The sequence below is a fragment of the Lampris incognitus genome, chromosome 3 (assembly GCF_029633865.1).
Source record: "Lampris incognitus isolate fLamInc1 chromosome 3, fLamInc1.hap2, whole genome shotgun sequence".
NCBI classification, from domain to species: domain Eukaryota; kingdom Metazoa; phylum Chordata; class Actinopteri; order Lampriformes; family Lampridae; genus Lampris; species Lampris incognitus.
The window spans coordinates 53,221,191-53,244,733 of NC_079213.1; positions in this window are offsets into that span (position 1 = coordinate 53,221,191).

Below are 23,543 nucleotides of genomic sequence, written 5' to 3' on the forward strand. Positions count from 1 at the left end.
CCGTATTTGTTATTTTATAGTTTCATACAGTATAGGCTACATCTACAAACCCTCGGTTACACAACGATATAGAAAATCAATTCCACACAAGATCAACAAACATAAAGATATGACAGGATACATAAAATAATACAGAATGTGAAATAGTTACCGGGTGCGCCTCTCAGACCATGTGTAGAATGAATATTTGAAACTTTGCATGGCGTCTCAGCACCGCGGTAGAGGTTCTCTTTCCCATAATGCAGTAGTTGTAGGCGCAACTACGTACAGCAATCATGCGATCATAACAAATTTTCAAAGTAAAAGTCACCTGTTTTAACTATAAGATTTTTAACCTGTATTTATATTCTTAATCACATATTTATCACATGAAATTATTTATGAAATCATAATGAAACTATAACAAACCAAGTCTCTACTTTTGAGACAGCTACATGCACCATATAGCATCTCTCTCTCACACACACACACACACACACACACACACACACACACACACACACACACACACACACACACACACACACGTTTATGGATGTGATGAGGGAGGACATGCAGGTGGCTGGTGTGACAGAGGAAGACGCAGAGGACAGGAAGAGATGGAAAAGGATGATCAGATGTGGCGCCCCCTAACGGGAGCAGCCGAAAGTAGTGGCAGTAGTACAAATAGGTATTACGAGTAGTAAAAATGCAATTTCAGATATCTCTATATATATTTTTTCTCAAATATATTTTTATTGAATTTTAAACAACAAGCAATACTTACAAAGATTTTAAAACAAATGCACGAGATGTCAGATTTACATGATATAAAAATGATATAGGAACATGACAATCTTATCCCCAATCACCCCCCACCCCCAGCCCACTAGCCCCATCTACAAGCCGGGATGCGCTATGTAAGAGGGTATATCTCGTCCCTGGAGTGAAACAGGAAAGTGCTGAAAGTCGGGTTTAGCATTTAGAAAAGAAAGAAAAATAGGTAAGTCAGTAAATGGAATATGGGGGGTTTAGAAACTGGTAGACCTTCACAGGTTGTATTACTGACATAAATCAACAAAAACAAAAAAATAGAAGGGAGTGGGGCAATAAATCTTTAGTTTGGCTGGAGATTCTTAAAGTATTCCAGGAAAGGTCCCCACACCTTTGGGAACTCGTCCTCGGAGTTCCAGACTGAGCAGCGGATCGTGTCCAGGTTTAGACAGGACATAATATCATTCAGCCCCTGAGCGTGGGCGGGCGGGGCAGCATCCTTATATCTCAGCAATACTGCACGCCCGGCCAATAGAGAAGCGAAGGACAATATGCGGCGTTTGGGTGGGGTCAGGTGTGCGTCATCCTTGCCAGTGGTGCCAAACAGGTCGACCAGAGGGTTAGGGTCTAGTTTGAAATTGAGGTTTGGGATGAGGTTTGGAAGACATCTTCCCAGTATTTTTCAAGTCTAGGACACGCCCAGAACATGTAGATAAGGGAAGCCTTATCCCCCCTACATTTGTCACAGATGGGACTCACATCCGGGTACATATGGGATAGTTTGACTTTGGACACATGGGCTCTGGGCACCACCTTAAATTGTAACAGACAATGACGGGCACAAAGGGATGTTGAATTAACCGGCCTAAAGATCGAATTCCATATATCATCCGACAGTGAGAGGCTTAAGTCCTGCTCCCGGGCAGTTTTAATCTTGTCAAGAGGGGCATGTCTTATACCTGTGGATATCAAACCTCTACCTGACGGGTGTAGACTAAGGAATGCATCAGCGGTGGTCGTGTCAGGTGCCTCAGGGAAATTTGGTATCTGAGAGCGGACAAAATGTCTAATTTGTAGATATCTGAAAAAAAAACCTTATTTGGGTGAATTGAACTTTCCAGAGAGTTGTTCAAATGACGCAAAGATATTGCTATAAAAAGATATTTGAAGCTCTCAATACCCCTTCTGTGCCAGTCCTGACATGCAGAATCAAGTAAGGAGGGTTGAAAGAGGCGGTTGGATGAAATAGAACTAGAGAGATGAAAAACATGGAAAGCAAGATGATTTCTGAACTGAGCCCATACTCTCACGGTGTGTCTGGTGACTGGATTGTCAATTTATTTATTAGGGGAAAGAGGGAGGGAGGACCCAAGCAGTGCTGGGATGGATAGGTTTTTGCCAAAATTCAACTTTATTGCTACCCATGATGGACAGTCAGCTCGGTTAAGAAAGTACGACCAAAACGCAAGACAGCGTATATTAGCCGCCTAATAATAGAAACGGAAATTGGGCAGTGCCAAGCCTCCATCTCGCTTTGATTTTTGAAGATGGACTTTGTTTAGCCGAGGGTGCTTACCCTTCCATATAAAGGATGATATAACTGAATCTAATGAGTCAAAAAATGATTTAGGGATGAAGGTTGGTATAGACTGAAAAATATATAAAAATTTAGGAAGAATATTCATTTTGACTGAGTTAATTCGGCCCACCAGGGATGGCGATAGGGGTGACCACTGCGTTAGGTACTGTTTGACATGTTTTAACAGGGTAAGGAAATGTTCTTTAAAAAGACACTTATGTTTTCTTGTGACTGTAATACCAAGGTAAGTAAACTGATTTTCCACAATCTTAAAAGGGAGGTTGGTATATTCTGATGAAGGTGTCTCCCCATTCACGGGAAAAAGTTCACTTTTGTGTAAATTTAGTTTGTATCCTGAGAACTGGCTAAACTGAGTGAGTAATGACAGCATGTGGGGTAGGGAGGTGTCCGGGCTTGATATGAAAACCAAAAGATCGTCTGCATAAAGGGACACTTTGTGTTCAACTCCTTTCATCCAAATCTCTGAAATATCCTCGCAGCTATGCGGTGCAATTGCTAGTGGCTCTATGGCCAAATCGACAAGTAGTGGACTTAAGGGGCACCCTTGGCAAGTTCTCCGTTGGAGGTTAAAAGGTCGTGACTGCTGAGAGTTGGTGAGGATTGAAGCAGTGGGGCACAAATATAGTAATTTTATCCATGTAACAAAACCGGGTCCAAAGTAAAATTTTTCTAAGATTGCAGATAGATACGTCCACTCCACGCGGTCAAACGCCTTTTCTGCGTCCAACGAAAGGACACATTCAGGAATCACTTCTGAAGGGGATACAAAATATCACATAGATGGCGTGTATTAAAGTAAGCGTGGCGGTTTTTCACAAAGCCGGTTTGATCATCGGATATTACTGATGGTAGGATGTTCTTCAATCTATGGGCCAAAACTTTAGCTAAAATTTTGGCATCAACATTTAATAAGGAGATTGGCCTATAGGAGGAGAACTCTGTTGGGTCTTTGCCCTTCTTTGAAATTAGGGTGATACATGCTTCATAGAATGATGGTGGAAGTTTACCTTGCTTAAACGAATCAGATAGCTCTGAGCTTAATTGAAGTGAAAGCAATGAAGAGAATGATTTAAAAAAATTCCACGGGGAACCCATCAGGTCCCCGTGGAATTTAGCTGCAGCGAGTTCCTCTTGTGATATAGGCTCCTCTAGTCTTGATTTTTTGCCGGAAGAAAGTATAGGGATGTTTAAACGATTTAAGAAATTTTCCAGCAAAGTGTCATCATTTGGGAATAAAATCGGGAATAATAATTCCTGAATGTGTCATTTATCTTGGAGTGATCCGAGGTGATGTTGCCATCAGCCATTCGAATTTTTGTAATGAGCTGTTTCGCTTTAAGTCCTCTCAGCTGATTGGCTAACAGCTTACCAGATTTGTCACCGTGGGTATAAAATAAACTCTTGCTCTTCAACAGTTGACGTTTAATTGGATGTGTTGAAAGGAGGTCAAACTTAGTTTGGCGTTTCACTCGCTTTTTATAAAGTTCTGGGTTTTAAACATGATCATATTGCTGGTCTATTTCTTTAATTTGATCGGCTAGTTCTAATCGTTCTTTGTGGGCTCTCTTTTTCATATTCACAGAGAACGAAATTACTTGCCCCCTTTGGTAAGCCTTCAGAGCATCCCAAATAAGCAGGCTGGAGGTTTCAGGTAAGGTATTTGTATGAAAAAATAAAGTTATCTGCTCCTCCATAAATTTCATGAAATCATCATTTGAGGGTAGGGTCGAATTAAATCGCCAGTGTCTTTTTATTTCAGGAAGACCAGGAAGAGTCACAGATAGTACAACAGGATCATGGTCTGATATGACTATGCTCTGATAATCACAGGAACGGGCCAATAGGATCAGTTGGCTATCAATAAGGAAATAATCAAACATAGAGAAGGTATGGTGAACATGTGAGAAGGAGTACTCTCTCCTGTTGGATGGAGAAAGCGCCACCCATCAGAGACACCGTAGTCGGATAAAAAGGATTGAATAAGTGAAGCAGACTTATGCATTATACCAGGGTTGGTGGAAGACCGATGCAGCACAGGATTCAACCAACAGTTGAAATCCCACCGAGTATGAGAGAGTATGAACTCAGATCCGGTAAAGAAGAAGAGGAAAAAACTCCACATCGTCTGTGTTGGGGGCATACACATTGGCCAACACTACCACTGTATTGTATAACTTCCCTGAGACAATGATATAACGACCGTTTGTGTCTGACACTACGTTGTGATGCTCAAAGGGAATATTCTGGTTCATAAGAACTGAGACCCCCCTGGCTTTGGCCTGGAAAGTGGAGGGAAAGTGCTGCCCTGCTCACCGTGACATGAGGCCAGAGTTATCAGAGCCACAAACGTGTGTTTCCTTTAAGAAGGCAATTGCTGTTTTAAACTGTTTAATGTGTGCAAACACGTTCCTTCTTTTAACAGGGTGGTTTAAACCCTTGACGCTCCAGCTCAAGAAATTCAGAACACTGTCCAGTTTCCTTGGCTGAGCGCATCGGTTGGTAAGGACACATGATATTAACGCTCCAGGTCTCAGGATGAGGATGCAAAGCAAATACAGGACACAGATAAACCATAAATCACCAGGGGTATAGGCTCCTAAAACAACACCGGCATTGAAAGATCCACCCCACCCTCCCATCCCCCAACAACAAATACCCAGAGAACCCTAAAGCCCGTCGCCAGCCTCTCCCCAAACGAGAGGCTGCACCCCCCCCCTCAGCCACTCTCCCATCGAAATCTCGAGCTGGTCTCTCCCTAATTGAGAGACTGCATCCCACCCCCAAAAATACTTGCACCGCAAAGTGAACAGATTATAAACCGTAAGAAGAGAATAATCACCTTCTTCCTAATCTTACTAAAATAGAAAAATACTTCCCTGCTGAAAAAAACCCCAAATCACTAGAAAAATAACCCGTCTCTCCCCACCCTCTCCTGCAGGAGCTGAAAAGGTACAAGTTAAATGTTCGAATCCCCCCAACCAGAATAAGAAAAGGGAAACAAATGTAATAATATTACGATAATATTAATAATGTTTTACCTCAAAAACAAAACTAAAAAAAGAAAAAAAAACTAGAACTAAACAGGAATTACATGCAAAGATGACAACAAGGTAGGATGGATTTGAAACTAATATGGTGTGACGTAATTAAAAACACACAGTTATGATACCAGAATGAACTGAAAGGCTACATAAACAAAAGTATGATAAGTAAATAACCAACGAAAAAGAAAAGAGAACTGTCCGACCTAGACGAAGTTAGAGGAGGGGACAAGGCATGTGTACGGTCGTGGTACTGACTCACCAACCGCCCAGCGTCAGGCTGTGCAGCAGTGAAATGGTACAAAACAAACGCTCCCCTCCAAAATGCCTTGGCATCTTTGGGGTTTGTAAGACTTCTGGGCGCCGTTAAGCTTGAAAGATAGCACTGCCCGGAAGTCCATCTGGAAACGAATGCCTGTCTTGATAAGTTCAGCGCAGACTGGTTGAAGGCTCTCTGTGGGGACCGGACCACCGGGGGGGGGGGGGGTCAGGAGCGATACGGAGGGGCTGGCCCTCATACTGGAGAGTCCCTTCACGTCTGGCTGCGGAGAACATCATGGCGACATCTCTGGGGCGATGGCTGTTGATGATAACAGGGCGGGGCGACCATCCGCAGGGGCACCGGGTCCTCTGTGCGCGCGATCAATTGTGACGCGTGTGACTGGCAACTCCAGCACTTTAGGGATAAACTCTTCAAAATATTTAACGGGCTCACTTCCCTCAACTGACTCCTTGAGGTTTAAGATCCTTATATTGTCCCTCCAAGTCTGTAACCTTGGCAACAGCTCTGCGTTCATGTTCTCCTGCGCAGCGGGGCCGGTCCGTCCTCCGAGGCGGAGATACGAGCCTCCGATTCAGCCTGACGTGCAGTGACAGAGCCGGGAGCCTCCGCCACGTCGTCAACGCGTCTGACCACGCCGTCGATGTTTGCACCCAGTCTCGTCTCACATTTGGTGAAAACCCCACTGAACATCTTCTGAGGTCGCTGGCCCTCTTCTGCGACAGCATGGGCTACGCGTTTAAGCAGCGCCTCCGACGACATTTCAGGTAGCATGGCACTAACGTTAGCTAGGGGCCCGATGCCTAGCGCCCCTTGAGGTAGAAGAATCCACTGTTGTTTCACGGGCTTGCTCCCTTTTACGTTGTTTTGGGGATTTTGGCATTTTTGCGTGTTAATAGACAATTTTCTAAAAGCTTGGAGAGGTGCGGTAGTTAATAGAAATGTCGGGCGGGGAGAGACGACGAAAACACGGCTGATCACAGCGACGCCATTACCCGAAAGCCTTATAATATATATATATATATATATATATATATATATATATATATATATATATATATATATATATATATATATATATATATATATATGTGTGTGTGTGTGTGTGTGTGTAAGATGGTGAAGGTGACACATCATTTATGCTGTAATGTTTTATTTTTGAGATGTCTCATTCCTGGTTCAATTTACAAGGTAATCTGAGAGAAGCCACTAGGGGGCGCTCAGTTTGTTGATATGCCTGGTTGAACAGCTGTTTGGGCTGCCGTGGTGGCCATTTTAGGTCACAACGTTTTTGATATGTTAAAGGTAAGATGTAGAAACGGGGTGTGTTTGAGTGTCCTGTATCTCAGCATTGATCTTTTTAAAGAAAGAAGAGTTACTGGTTATGGAATGTCCATCTTTGGTTGCTGTGACCATCGAGCCTTTGACCTTTGACACTGTGTAAGGCTCACTGTTGTACGAAGGGGTGAGCTTGTTGTGCTTGAGTTGTTGGTGAAGCACAGTATCACCAGGGGCGAGTGCGCTTGACCTGGCATGACGGCGTGCGTCTGAGTCAGACTTCATCTTTGCTTTAGGAGTCTTGTCTCGTTCTCTGACTTTGTGGTCAATGTCACTGTCAATGGTCGTGGTGATCATCAGGATCTTGGTGTGGATTTTGCATTGGAACATCAGTTCTGCAGGTGATGCTTCAATGGTGCTGTGTGGTGTGGAGCGGTACTCGCGGAAAAACGTGTTGAGTCTCTGTTTCCATGGGATGCTCTGAGTTTCTGCCACGCAGATGGCTTTTCCAAGCGTGCACATTAAGTGTTCTGCTGTTGCATTTTCTTGAGGCCTGAGGGGCGTTATTTTCTGGTGGTGGAAACCTAGATGGCCAGCAAACTTGGAGAACTGTTCACTATTGAAAGGAGGGCCATTGTCTGTTTTTAGGTTTCTCGGCATTCCAAACATGGAGAACACTTCGTCTGTGGCTGGGATTGCTGTGATGGCTGAAGTGGCTCTCATAATTTCAACTACTGGGTAGCGTGTGTATTCATCTATGATAGCTAACAGGTATTCTTCGGTAGGGAGTGGGCCATAGAAATATGCACTGACATTATGCCAGGGGGCTACTGGTAGTTCGGACCACTTTAAAGGGTTCCGACTGTGCTATGGGTGTATTGACCTGGCATGCTAGACAGTTCCTAACAGTGAGTTCTGCTTTCAGGTCAATGTTAGGAAACCATACCTTTGATCTGAGGAGTGTCTTTGTCTTTACAGTGCCCTGGTGTCCTCCATGGGCTAGCTGTAGCACTCTGTGTTCAAGAGATGCAGGGATGACGATCTTTGTGCCTCGCAGGATGATGTCATCAGTGTGTGACACAGTGAGCTCACTACTGATTTGTTTGTACTTCTTGAGTGTTTCAGTGTGCTGTGTGTCACTTGCAACTTTTTACCTTGTATTGTCTCTGATGTGGGTACTGACCTTCTGCAGGACTGGGTCTTTAAGTGTTTCATCTTTTATCTCTGTGAGAGTCATTGCTTTGGGTGTGGCGTGTTGTGCCACGAAGTTCACATACTCCTCCGCCACGTTCTCCGCTCTTGTGTTTCCACTTCACTGAGGGCACGGCTGGCGTAGGCTGTGGTGCGTCGCTCCCACTCTTCAAATGGCGCCCCGTCCTTGTCGCCAATGTGATGTTTTCGTGTGTAATGCAAATAGGCAGACGACTTATTAAACAAACGCGGAACTTTACTGGAGAAGCTCAGGTTCAATAAATACAGCCGTACTCTGAACTACTGTCTGACTAACTGATTTCGCGGGTTCTGCCTCACGTAATGTATGACTGCACATGACGGCAATACGTCACTGTTGTAAACATTACAGTAGCTACCTGGTGAAATTCTCTGACGATGCCGCGCTTTTGTCTCTTCTTCAGGGCTCGGAGTCAGATCATGGTTGTGCCCTACCTGCCTTTGTTGATTGGTGCAATGATAACTTCCTTGATCTTAACGTGTCAAAAACTAAGGAACTTATCATCGATTTTAGGAGAAAAAGTGATAAACCCAAAACTAGCACTATACATGGCGAGGATGGTGTAATTGTTGACACTTTTAAGTACTTGGGAACGGTGTTCGACTCCCAACTCAAGTTTGATGTGAACACAGATTAGATTGTCAAGCGTGGACAACAAAGAATTCACTTACTGCGGAAGCTTAACTCCTTTAATGTCTGTAACACCATCTCATGTATTTTCTACCAGTCTTTTATTGAAAGTCTTTTCAACTTTTCCCTTTATTTGTTGGTTTCATGGGTTGTCTGTGAAGGACAGGAACAGCCTAAACAGTATGGTGAAGGTCTGCTCCAAAATAATCGGAGTCCAGCAGAGAGACTTGTGCTCCCTCTGGGAGAAACGTGTGGCCCAGAAAGCAAAAGTAATTATAAGCCAATCTGACCACGTCCTATCCAGTGAATTCACTGTAATGCCCTCAACTGGTAAACACCAGATAAATAATGTGGCTACGTATCAAACAGGCATATCAGGAGGAGTCCCCCAGCACTGCCCCCCCTCATCATACTCAACAGCACAGTGTCTACAGTGAAAACCTACAGATTTCTGGATTCCATAATCTCCCGGGACCTAAGGTGGGCATCCAATATAGACACAATCATCAAAAAGGCCCAGCAGAGATGATCCATCATCTCAGGAAGTTCAACCTGCCTCAGGAACTGCTGATTCAGTTCTACCCTGCAGTAATCCAGTCTGTCCTCTGCACATCCATCACTGCCTGGTTTGGATCAGCCACCAAACAGGGCAGGGACAGACTACAACAGACAGTTAGGTCTGCAGAGAAAAATCACTGGTGCCAACCTACCCTCCATTCAGGACCTATACATCTCCAGACTCAGGAAACAAGCTCAGAGGAGTGGTACAGAATTAGCTAAGACGCTATATAAGTAACAGACAGCAGTTTGTAATTGTTACCGGCCTAGACCTAGGGGAATCTGGGCGGTAGCAAGGATCCACAGACAGTGGGTACTGTGGACCGGTGAGGTGAGCTGGGTAGATAAACTGTGGATCATAGAAGAGAAACGCATGAGTCCATGTTCACTCCAGCTCGAACCAGTTTATTCTGCTTAACATAAAACATTCAGTTCGTTTTAATAAATCATTTCCATGTATTTTACTGTATCACTCACTACACAGTACCAAAGCAAACAATCACATCTCAAATAATAAACAATAACCCTCTTTGGCAATTTCGATAATATCCAAACGTCACCATTATAATATTATCAGTGACAAATAATACATCCATTTACAATGCACAATTGAATAAACATACAATTGAATAAACATACTGAAGAACACTATCTTTACTATAGAAACTTTCATGACTACGGAACTCTCCTGCCGTAATCTGCACCCGCTCCCCTTTCTCTCTCTCTCTCCCTCTCTGCACGGCTCCATGCGCGCGCGCGCGCGCGCGCACGCACGCACCCACCCACACACACACACTGCCACGGTACACGTGCACATCTCACTCCCAGAGCGCGGGACATACAATCTCAATGGAAATCGCGGGAGCTAAACATTTCTCAAAATGTACACTTTTCACATAGTACTACCCTTAACTTAGTAACACATTCCTACAAACTTGCATCTCGCTATGTCTCCTGGCATTATTATGAGATTGCCTTTCACGTTTCACGACTTCGTTGCTAGCAACGAACCTAGACTGGCTAACCACCAGCATAGAGTTCGTCACATCCAAATCAACACATAAATAAATTCCCAAAACATTGGACACTACCAGCACTTGCTATCACCTATATCTAGTTAACTTTTTCATGAACCAACCAAGTGCTTAATATATTGGTGCAGTGTACCTGTGGATCATAGAAGAGAAACGCATGAGTCCATGTTCACTCCAGCTCGAACCAGTTTATTCTGAGCTGGTTAGGAAGCTGGGAGTAGCTTGACTCCGGGGATCCACAGAAGCGCTACAGCGCCCTCTACTGGCTTGGTGGAGAAACACCCTTACTGCATTGCAATCACGTATCTAAGTTAGATCTAAATCTAAAAAATAGGGGGGGGTATAGTTTTTAAGATAAACTTTTCATTGAGGCTATTTTCAATCCCTTACATAATGATAGGCGAACATAAATCGTCATGCATGGATATTATTTGTGGTGTACCCCAGGGGTCGGTTTTAGGTCCAAAACTGTTCATTCTGTACTTAAATGATATATGCAAGATGTCATGTGCATAAACGACAGGCAAGGGAGTCGCGATTAATAACGTGCTTTACTCAGCCATCTGCTTCCAGTCCCCGACTTGGACAATCCCCAGAATGCCCCAGTACAGAACCGCGCTAAAACATATAGTTGCGTGCCCCTCCTCTTACGTACACAGCATGCTGGGCACTGTAGTTCTCATCACATCTCCCTCCTTTTAAAGAACATGTATGTCCCAATGGAAACAATAACATTGCTAGATTATAAAACATAGCAACAGCAATACCATATTAGCAATTTGCTAATTAACAGCATAACCAGCTAACAATGAAGACATGCACTTCAAAATTCAAAAATTAACCTGAAGGGTGGGGTAGACTGGCCAGCCCTTCGACTGAGTGTGGGGATTATTCTGCCCCATTGCTTACTCAGTATCTAAACATCATACCGCTTTGGTGGTTTTACAACTCTGCCACTGGAGGTGATGGTGAACCCAGAGGGCCTTGCTGGCATGTCTGGCTCCGTGGGAATGCCCGATGAGGTGGCGACCGGTGGGCTGAGTTGTTCCTGCTGCAAGTCATTGCTGTCTCTGGCTGGTTGGGTTGCAACAGTTGCAGGGGCAGGCACGGATTGCAGGTGCCTGCGGTTCCGTCTGAAGACAGCCCCGTCTTCCGTACGCACCGTGTAGGAGCGTGGTTCCCCTGAGGGATTCACCACGACTGCGGGCATGTTCCACCCTTTTTGCCCGTCTAGTTTGACTCGTACCCTCTCACCCGAGTGCAGTTCGGTTAGGGCACGTGCAGAGTGTCTCCTGTCGAAGAAAAACTTATAAGCCTCTTTTGCTCTTCTGTCATTCTTCTCCACCTCCTTGTGGTCGAAGAGCTGTGGCTGGAGTTTCCTCTCCAGCACAGGCATGTTGGTCCGGATCTGGCGGCCGGTCATGAGCTGCGCGGGGCTCGCACCTGTGGCAGCAATTGGTGTGGCGCGGTAGCACATCAGCACTAGGTGAGGGTCAGGCTGCCACAAAATTCTTTTGGCCGTCCCGACGGCCCTTTCGGCAGCTCCATTTGCCTGGGGGAAGTGGGGGCTGCAGGTTGTGTGGCGGAAATCATAGTTCCTACAAAACTGCCTAAATTCGGCTGACGTAAACTGTGTGGCATTGTCACTAATGAGTTCCCCAGGGACGCCCCATCGTGCGAACATACCTTTCAGCTGCTCAATCACCTGTAGACTGGAGGTGGTCCGTAGCTGGGCGATCTCAATGTCCCTGGAATAATAATCAACCACCACCAGGTAGTTTTTTCCATCCTGCTCGCAAAGGTCTGCCCCAATCTTGTGCCATGGGCCGGGCGGCAGTGGTGTTGTACGTAGGGGCTCTTTGTACTGTGAGGGCTTATTGATTTGGCAGAATGTGCACTGTGTAACTTTCCGGTAAATGTCCGATCCGATGCTGGGCCACCAGACAGACATCCTGGCTCTTTCACGACACTTTGTAAGGCCTTGGTGCCCTTCGTGAATCCTGTGTAGGATGTCTTCCTGATACACGGGGGGGTTTACAATCCTGTCTTGGTACAGGAGCAGCCCATCTGCCTCGGACAGCGATGCCCTCGCAGCGTGGTAGCCATGCAGATAAAAGGGCACGTGCCTCGGCCATCCCACTCTGGTGTACCCGATCACCCTCTGCATTGTGTCGTCCTGACACGTGGCCTGCTTTAACATGTCCAGCTTCGTGCTCGACACCGGTTTGGTTTCGATCACAGCTTCGACATGCGCACGCATATCCCCGTCTGTGTCTGCCCCGCGGCCGTCCTGGAGTGGGTTCCTGGAAAGGGCGTCGGCCACCACCAGCTGTGAACCCGGAACATACACTGCTCTGGGGTTAAAACGCATTAGACGAATTAGAAGCCGCTGGCATCTCGGCGGCACTTTGTCCAGATCATATGCATTAATGAGGGGGGCCAGGGGCTTGTGGTCTGTCTGTAAGCTAAACTCAGCTAAGCCTAACAGATAACAGGAAAACCGCTCACAGGCCCACACCCCTGCAAGGCATTCCCTCTCTAACTGAGAGTATCTCTTCTCTGCATCTGTGAGAGTTCTGGAGCAGAAGGCAACAGGCTGGACTTTGTCCCCCTGAACCTGCAACAGTGCTGCCCCCAGCCCGTAACTACTAGCGTCCGCGCTCACAATGGTGGGCCTTGCTACATCATAGTATGCCAGGGCAGGAGTGGAAGACAACATTGCTTTTACCTTGGTGAAGGCTTGCTGTTGGGGCTCCCCCCACTGCCACTCTGCGTCTTTCTTCAGCAGCTCACTCACCGGGTGTAGCACTGATGACAGTTCGGGTAGAAACCTCCCCAGATAATTTACCATACCCAGCCACTGTCTCACCTGAGGGACATTCTCAGGGCTCTGCATGTCTGAGATGGCCTTCACCTTGCCTGGATCTGGTTTGATGCCGTCTTTGCTGATGATGTGCCCGAAATATTGCAACTCACTCCTGCTGAAGCGGCATTTCTCCCGGTTGAGCTTCAGCCCCGATGTTTTGATTGTCTGCAGTACCACCTTCAAGTTTCTATCGTGCTCGTCCTGGTCCTTGCCGTACACGAGTATGTCATCCATGACGACGACCGTGCCCTTGTGGTCTCTCAGCAGAATGCACATTTTCCTCTGGAAGATCTCCGGTGCCGATGTGATGCCAAACGGGAGCCGCTGGAAACAGAACCGGCCTCTGGGAGTAATGAAAGTGGTTAGTTTTACACATCTGGGATCTAGCGGAATTTGCCAGAAGCCAGACGATGCGTCTAACGTTGTAAAAACCCCTGCCCCTGCTAACTTGGGCATAATGTCCTCCAGCGTGGGAAGCATAAACCGCTTGCGCTTAACAGCCTGGTTTAACCGCTTTAGGTCCACACAGATCCGTATCTTGCCGTTCTTTTTGACTACGGGCACCATGGGTGCGCACCACTCTGTGGGCTCGGTCACTTCTGTGATGATGCCCAAGGACTGCATGCGTTGCAGCTCGTCGTCCACCTTTGGCATGAGAGGGAAAGGGACCCTGCGTGGCATGCTGAGGGCATAAGGCTGTATATTGGGCTTAAGCTCAATCATGACAGGTTCACAATTAAGCAATCCAATGTCCCCGAAAACATCTTCGCTAACCTGATCTGTTCTAAAAACTAGGCCCATTTCACATTCAGCTCTGCGAATCAATAGATTGTTGGCATTTGGCCCTTTTATCACAAAAATCCCAATTTTGTGCATCTTCCCCCATCTCTCCGTGCACGCCACAAATTTGCCCGCACACTGCAGTGCTCTCCCTGGGGATCTCATAGTCCATGGGCCAGAGCCCAAAATTTCCTATTTCGGTACACTCAAGGTGGCAAAACTTACTTATAATTTTTGAAAGGATCCATGTCTGTAGATGATATTTTGGTATGATAACCCTTCCTGAGTGGCAGCTGTATCACAGTTATCAGCTCATGAAGTTAACCACCCCCTAAAGTAAATTGCATTTTAGACGCTGGTGCATATCCTGGTTTAGCCTCATGGTCAGGACATTTTTCAATGTTCTATAATATTGTCTTTGGTATCATTTTAAAGGGGACCTTCTTAGCTTTCATTCAAGCCCTGTTGTGGATATTTCTCACAAATATAGAGGTCACTTGAGCTCTTCAACCCGTCAATAACACACATCTTTCTGCAATTTTCGCCTAAACTATATACTTTCTTTTAGCCCTGTGGCATCTAGGAATATCAGGGACACAAAACACAAAAACTGGAATACTCACAGGACTGTAAAGATTCAGGAAATGTATAATATACCCATACTATTTCATTGTGTGAGGTGATTGTGAACCTTAAATTAGAAGGGCATTATTACTAAGAAACTAACTAGACCAAAGCCAGTTAGTCCATGGGTCAGACCAGATATCGATATCACCCAAGGTGACACAACTTCACTGGTGCCATTTTATTTGCTACACTAACAGAAGTAAAATAATACATGATAACCTTTCCAAATGAGCAGCTATTTCATTTTTCTTTCAGGAAACCTGTTTCTGTGCCTCTCACGATTGTGTATTTGCCCAGATTTTTACAAATATAGCATTTCAACACCCCTGGTACTGATTAGCCTAGCTTAAACTCTGGGACAGTTCTTAGTTGGCCAACAACCAAGGATAACCAGTACTGTGTACTTCCATTCATTGTGCTAAGCTAGGCTAACGTGCAGCCAGATAGCTTTCTACTAAACACATATAGAGGAAACTGGTATCTATCTTCTTGTCTCACTCTGGAGAAGATTGTAAGCTAATTTCCCATAATGTTAGCATGTTCTTTTAATGTATATGTTAATATGTATATGTATATGAACTTTCATCTTGTGTTGATTTTAGCGGCCTCATGTGGACAAAATACAGCTGTTGCATAGCAACTAGGTAATGTATCTATTTGTGGCTATGTAAGATAAATAATGGTAATATGACGCTGGTGAAGCAAAGTAAACTTTGTTTTAGTAGTGTTCATACACCTAAGTTACATGTATTTGTTTGTATGTGGCAGGTGAAAACTGACTGAATATGGCCACTGGTGAACAAGCAAGTTTTTACCCAATACCAAAGCGCCCACGGGTGGAGTGCATTATCCACTGTTCTGATGATACAGATAAGCTGGTTTCACTACAAAGTGTCGACTCATGGAGAACTCTGCTCAGGGCAGCTCAGATACGAAATCATGCACCAGTTTTGAAACTGGCAAAAGACATTCCTGAGGGACAGATTCCAGCAATCTACTACCACAGAAAGTGTCGCAGTATCTTCACTATGAAGCAAATTCTTGATGGCCTCCTTGCAAAAGAAAAGAAAAGTTGTGTCTCTGCTGAAGAGAAACAATCTAAGAGAGTAGCTCGACATGCTCCAAGTACATCTAGGACTTATGACGCAGAGTGCATATTTTGTCAGAAAAACAGCAAATATTCCAAGAGACAGAATACGAGAGAAGTACTGGTGCAGTGTCGAGAACTGCGAGCTGATGCAAAGATCAGGAGTGCAGCCACAAAGAAAAGGGACAGCAGAATCCTTGCCATTGTGAGTAGAGACCTTGTAGCAGCTGAAGGGCACTACCACAGGTCATGCTATAGACTTTACACCAAAGAAGAGGTTTCCAAAGGAGAGGTTGCCAGCAATGAAGATGATGATGCTGCAGCCCAGTATGAAGCTGCTGTGAATAAGGCATACAATGAGCTGTTCCTCTTCATCAGGATGGAGCTTTTTGGCAATCCTCAAGTGATGACAATGACTGATCTCTCTTCTAGACTGGTAGCTTCAATGAACTCCCAAGGCATTGCCCAAGTCAAGGAATCAACCAAGAAGCACATAAGGCGAAACCTGGAGAGTGAGTTTGCTGGAGCCTTGCAGATATTCCCTGATGAGAAAGGAAAATTCCTCCTCTATCCCGATAACTTGTCCATGAGGGAACTTGCCAAAGAAAATCAGTCTCTCAAAAGGGAGCTGCAGACCCTGAAAAGTGTCAGTGCACAAGATGTTATAGCCAAAGCAGCCATCAAATTGAGAGCAGACATTAAAAGTCAAGATGTTCCTCAAACCTGGCCGCCTGAAGTCAAACCAGAAGCAGAATGTCCTACCATTCCAGAGTCGCTCATTATCTTCCTGTGCTCTCTACTCACAGGCTCAAATGATCCTGATCATGCATCCCAGAGAGTGCAGTGCCTTCTGCAGTCATTTGGCCATGACATAGTATATGCAGTGACATGTGGAAATACCAAGCCTTCCAAGCACATTGTTCTGCCATTCAGTGTCAAATCGTTGACAGGAAATGTAGAGTTGATAAACATCCTCAACCGACTTGGTCACAGTGTGTCCTATTCACAGATGGAAGAGATCAACACTGCCCTGTGTCTCCAGAAACTCTCATCATCAGGGAGTGGCATTGCCCCTCCAGCTAACATCCATCCTGGCATATTCACAACTTTAGCCTGGGACAATATCGACCGTCTTGAAGAAACTGTCAGTGGTGAGGGAACATCTCACAGAGTCAATGGGATTGCTGTGCAAGCAAAGCCAGTCAACCCACTTCCTGTCCAACCCATGCCCACTGTTCCCAAAACAAAGAAGAGAAGCATTGATGGACCCCCACCAATGTTACCAACTTACAATGCTGGACAACGGGTAGGGCCACCACAAAGCAAAAAGTCAGATGCCGATACTGCAGCCAATACTAAGCTTGCCAGAGAGAAAAACCTTCTTTGGGTCCTATCACGCATGTCACAACAAGAAGAACAGTCAGTCAGCAGCTGGACAGGCTTCAACATCCTGACTCGAGGAGAGATGACGGTCATCCCCGACAATATAGGCTATCTGCTGTTGGACTTCAGCTCACTCTACCAACTCATCTTCATCTATGTGAGAGCGTAGTCCTGCGTGTTCGTTGATAAAGCAATAGGAGAAGATGTTCGGTCTCAAAACCATCCGTTTTATTTAGCCGTAAATGGATAAAGCATACAGAGCTCTGGGTCTAGATCTTCCTATCCCTGACAAACAACAGATTGTGTCAGTTCACGAAGTCTGACTCCCTCTCCTTTCCCTGACCCAGTCTTTATACTATACAAAGTGTTGACTGAATATGGATGTGTGTGATCTTCTTTCTGATTGGTCCGTTCATCTGACTCCGTTTCCGCCTCACTGATATCCGGACTCCAGGTAATCTTCTTCTCCATCTGTGTTGCAGCTGCCGTCGTAAAATCCTGTTCCTATCTCTGAAACCACAAATCACAGCACATTTCGTCTCCACTCCCCCCTGACCACAACACTTCCAGTGTTCCCCTTCCCATTCAGAGTCGCCAACCCTATCCAAGGTCAGCGACCCTCACACCTTCCATGGAGATAGACATCTTGTCTCTACTCCCCCTTGACCACAACACTTCCAGTGTTCCCCTTCCCATTCAGAGTCGCCAACCCTATCCAAGGTCAGCGACCCTCACACCTTCCATGGAGATAGACATCTTGTCTCTACTCCCCCTTGACCACAACACCCTTATTGCTCCCTTTGTTATTCAGAGTCGCTAACCTTATCTAAGGTCAGTGACCCTCACACCTAATTTACTCTGCATTCCTCTGTCTGCTAACATACTCAGTACTTTTCCACTGCCACTATAGACCCTCATGTCCTTGTAACAAGCCCTGTTCCTCATGCATATGTTTTCCCAATGATTAATATATCCTTATATCCCTTATTCCAATTAACACGTTGTAATCATCATTATTAAACATCACACCATTACATTTATCTACACTGCCTACCATCAATGCTCCAGCGACACAAATGTCTACTGTCAACGAGGTGCTTAACCAGTCACTGAGCATCATGCAGTGCTTAGGCCTGAGGAAGATTGTCTGTGTCTTTGACCAAGCCCTGTATGCGAAGGCTGTCCAGATCACATGGAAACACCATGACAAGTTCCATGATATCCTCGTTAGGCTTGGGGTATTCCACACCATCTGCACACTGCTGGCAATAATAGGAAAGCGTTTCCAAGATGCTGGACTCAAAGACCTCTGCATTGAGTCTGGCATGATAGCAGAAGGCTCAATTGCTGGTGTTATGGATGGCCGCAAGTACAGCAGGGCAGTGCGACTACACAAGCTCCTGTATGAGGCTCTCATGCGACTGACCTTGAATGTTTTCCTGTCCTGGTTGGAAGAAACTCACAGGAATGACATGGTTCACCTGAATGAGACACTGAAGACCATTGACAGCCTTGGGAAAGAAGTCTCACAACATGCTTTGAAGGAGGTCCTCGAGAACAGCTCTTGTACACGCATCATGGATCTATTTGAAGTCTACCGTGAGTTCCTTAGAGGTGGAAACGGCAGCCTCTCGAACTTCTGGATGTCCTATTTGGACATGGTTGAAATCTTGTTGGGGCTCATCCGAGCATCCAGAGAGGGAGACTGGATGCTACACTTGGCTAGCATTCGAGCAATGATCCCATGGTGCTTTGCTTATGACAGGATGAATTATGCACGCTACCTCCCCTACTACTACGCCCAGATGTCTGAGCTGCCCATCACACACCCAGATGTGTACACAGAATTCATGGAAGGAGGCTTCTCAGTCCAACTGGGCTCCACCAATCCCTTTGGCCGAATCCCTGTTGACCAAGCTATAGAAGAAACGGTGAACAAAGACACCCAAACAGCTGGAGGGACAAAGGGATTCAGCTTGAAGCCAGGAGCTGTGACCAAATATTATCTCACAGCTGAGTATAGAAGCATGTACCTCAGACAGCTGAGAGACCTGACAGGTCAAGGCAGGTGCAAATGGTCTCATCCAGATCTACAGAGTCCAAGGATCAAGAGAGATGAAGCAGATGTCCAGTCTCTCATGGACCTTATGGAGAATAACTGGCTCAATCCTATGTCCCCTGATGAGATTGATTTGGTTAGCCTCTCCACTGGCAACATGGCTCCACCTGATGTGACCATAGATCTCTTGAGAGCTCTTGAGAAAGGAGACGAGGCCTACCAAGCATTCCAGCAAACAAGGTTAGATGCAGACCCACCACCTGTGAAATTCCACGACAAGATGACCAAGCAAAGTCTGAAAACATTCTCCAATGTCAGCACAAAACAAGCTCATGGAAAGAAAGCACAGGATGTGGTTCTGAAGGCAGATAGAAACCTTTTCAGTCACATGATCCTGGTGGCTGAAAGCAGGAAGGTGAATCTGAAGGATGTCCTTGCCTACCCATTGGGCCCACTACCATGGGCACTGGCAAATGCTGATGGGTCCTTACGAAAAACAAACAAGGCTGCACTTGCCAGAGAGCTTGAAAAGAATGTATCTCCTGCAGAAGACATCCCAATCCCATCTACTTCCATCATTGATGGGATGAGCCTGGTCCAAAAAATGAATGGCAACAACAAAACCTTTGCACAGGTGGCAGAGTCAGCCTTGACCCAGGTCCTCCATGAGGGAGCACAGAGTGGGAGGATTGATGTTGTTTTTGATGTCTATCACCAGACTTCGATCAAAGATGCTGAACGACTGAACCGGGGTGGAGACATCACTCTCCAGTACAAGAATCTTGCAGGGGGACACCACGTCCAGCAGTGGAGAAAATTTCTGTGCAGTTCCTCCAACAAGACCAGTCTCATCAAGTTTCTGGTGGAAGAGTGGAAACTCCCACGATACAGAGCTGTGCTGCATGGCAAGGAGTTGTACATGACCTGTGAGGAAACCTGCTACAAGTTGACAGAAGATGGGTGTGAGGAAGCAGCAGAACTGCACTCCACACATGAAGAAGCTGACACCCGTCTGCTCCTGCATGCATTGCATGCAGCAAATGCGGGCTCAAAGTCAGTTATCATCACAGCTGAGGACACTGATGTCATGGTGCTTTGTCTTGGCTTCCAGAAGGACATCACCTGTCCCATCTACCAGAAGTGTGGGACTCAGAACCGCACATGGTTTGTCGACATCACCAAACTGGCAAGTTCACTTGGAGACAGCATCTGTGACAGCCTAATTGGCTTACATGCCTTCACAGGCTGCGACACTGTCAGTGCATTCGCTGGTCGAGGGAAGCTGAATGCCCTGAAGATAGTGAGAAAGCACACTTCCTGCCAAGAGACTTTTAGTCAACTGGGACAGACATGGAATGTGAGTGATGAGCTGTTCCAGAAAATTGAGCAGTTCACCTGTCGGATGTATGTTGCCAATAGCAGCACTGCTGAGGTGAACAAACTGCGTTACCAGCTCTTCTGCACCAAAAGGGGAGAGGTTGAGTCCAGCCAGCTGCCACCATGTAGAGACTGTCTCTTTATGCATGTTCAACGAGCCAACTATCAGGCAGCAATATGGAAGTGCTGTCTGCAGGCTAACCCTGTGGTGCCAAGCCCTACTGAGTATGGATGGACAGACGATGAAGGCAAGCTGGCCATTTACTGGATGCGCTCCCCACCTGCACCAGATGTGGTCTTGGAAATGCTAACATGCAAGTGTGTGCATTCATGCAAAATGCCAAGCTGCATGTGCCTGTCAAATGGACTTCCATGCACAGACATGTGCAGGTTACAGACCTGCAGTAACCAAAAACAGCAAGATGGTCCAGAACTGGACTTTGAACTTGGGGAGTCAGATGATGAGAGAAACGAGCAGTTTGATGAATGACAGTGTGATGATTCTGATGGTATTACTGTGGTAGTAGTCTATTGATGCACAGGATGTTGATTTTGGACTTGGTTACCCAGAGCTTGATAACAATAATGTAACCATATTCACATATTCCCATTACCCTACCCATTACCATTACATATACCCACTAATGATATGGGATTACATGTATCATTGACTAAGTATATGTAAATGTCAATGTTGTTTAAAATATTAAAATAGTTCATTACCTCACTATGGTATTCCTTTTTATCATGTATTTTGATTGTGTATTTAAACAAATGTATAGAAACCAGTTTGTGACCTAACTGGCTTTGGTCTAGTTCTCATTTAAGGCTCACAATCACCTCACACAATGAAATAGTATGGGTATATTATACATTTCCTGAATCTTTACAGTCCTGTGAGTATTCCAGTTTTTGTGTTTTGTGTCCCTGATATTCCTAGATGCCACAGGGCTAAAAGAAAGTATATAGTTTAGGCGAAAATTGCAGAAAGATGTGTGTTATTGACGGGTTGAAGAGCTCAAGTGACCTCTATATTTGTGAGAAATATCCACAACAGGGCTTGAATGAAAGCTAAGAAGGTCCCCTTTAAAATGATACCAAAGACAATATTATAGAACATTGAAAAATGTCCTGACCATGAGGCTAAACCAGGATATGCACCAGCGTCTAAAATGCAATTTAGTTTAGCGGGTGGTTAACTTCATGAGCTGATAACTGCGATACAGCTGCCACTCAGGAATGGTTATCATACCAAAATATCATCTACAGACATGGATCCTTTCAAAAATTATAAGTAAGTTTTGCCACCTTGAGTGTACCGAAATATCGTCTGGCCCATGGCCTATCAGGTCGATTGATGTTTTAACCAGCTGTGGCCGTTCAGGCAGTGACCTATATGCAGTCTGTGACATGGTAGTGATGTCCGCCCCTGTATCGATTTTAAAATTAACCAACTTGCCGCAGATCGGTAACTCCACTTGCCACTTTTTCTCAAAATCCATCCCCTCTATGCAACCGAGGAAGTAGGGGCGGCTTTCACTTTCCGCTTCGCCCTCATACGCGTCATCCTGGTAAACGACCTCCCTCACGTCTCTGGTTTTGCATACGGCAGCAAAATGTCCCAGCTTGTTGCATTTCCTGCAACGCCTGTTGCATGCAGGGCATTCCTGCTGCTGCCCGTGCACGCGATTACATCGCGGGCAGGCTGTTTTGGGCCGCTGTGCGTTTCCGTTGCCCTTATTGTAGTGGTTGGTAGCGTTACTGCGGTCGCGGTTGGTATTGGCGCCTTGTGCTTTGCTAACTGCATTCAGTTCAGCTGTAATTCCTTCCGCATTTTGCTGTTTAACCAGTTCGAACTGACGGGCCATTTGCACCGCTTTTCCTATCGTGAGCTCATCTTCCGTCTGCAAATTCTGTGACACGTCTCGGTCAGCAACTCCGATCACAACTCTATCACGAATACGCACTTCCTTTAATGCCCCGAACTCGCAGTGTTCTGCCAACTCATATAAACTCCTCACAAAGGCCTCGACTATGGCGACAGAAGAGTGCTAAAAAGAACTCGCGCGATAAAACATGCATTCGGGCGTATTATATTATTTCACACACGTAGATATTACCTGCGAGCGCGCAAATTATCTCTGTGCGCGCGCACTCAGAGGAAACTGCTCCCCGAGCGAGGAAAAAAATGCTGCGAGCGCGGAGGAATCTGTGACCAGCGCGCCAACCACTCGAAAATCACTCCGCTCTCTCCAAGTTGATTTCTGCTCGCGCGAAGTGAATTTCTGTTCTCTCGCGCGAAACTTTTGGCACTGTGGGGGAGGGACCCAGGGGTCGGTACTGGCTCTGCTGTGATTGGTCGTTTCTGAACAGCAAGATTTGATTGACAGCCCTCCTTTCAGAATGCCCAGGAAAGTGAACTCCCAGTCCCCGAAGAAGAAGACGCCATTACCACTTCGTTTTCCAACTCCGCTGCTATTTTTTTCTTTTGTCAACATTTCTACTGCCTGTCTTGAAGTAAAGATTCTGCCACGAAACTGTTTACCTTGATAATTTCAACAGGTCGTCTAGAAGAAATGTATCTTGGCCAGTAGATTGTTGCTATGAGTTTAGTGGGCACAGCCATGTTAATGGTAGAAGGCCGAATGTGTTTACTATTTTTATCCCGGTCAACTTGTCTTGAAATAAAATTCTGTACATAAAACGACTACATTTGTAATTCTATTTACCCATTAGAGCTATGTAGTGTCACAGACAGCATCCCAAAATTGGTTTAAGCAAAACCAAGGTGTTATTTAAATTAGGGACCTTTTTGCAATTACCAAAGTGTTTAAGTTTGAATAGCAAATTTTAAATGGGAAATGTTGATACACCCCAAAATAGGCTACGGTTATCACTTGCCTCTAGATTGTTTAAAAGCAATTTTGGTAGTTCCATGTACCATTCACACTTGCATTGC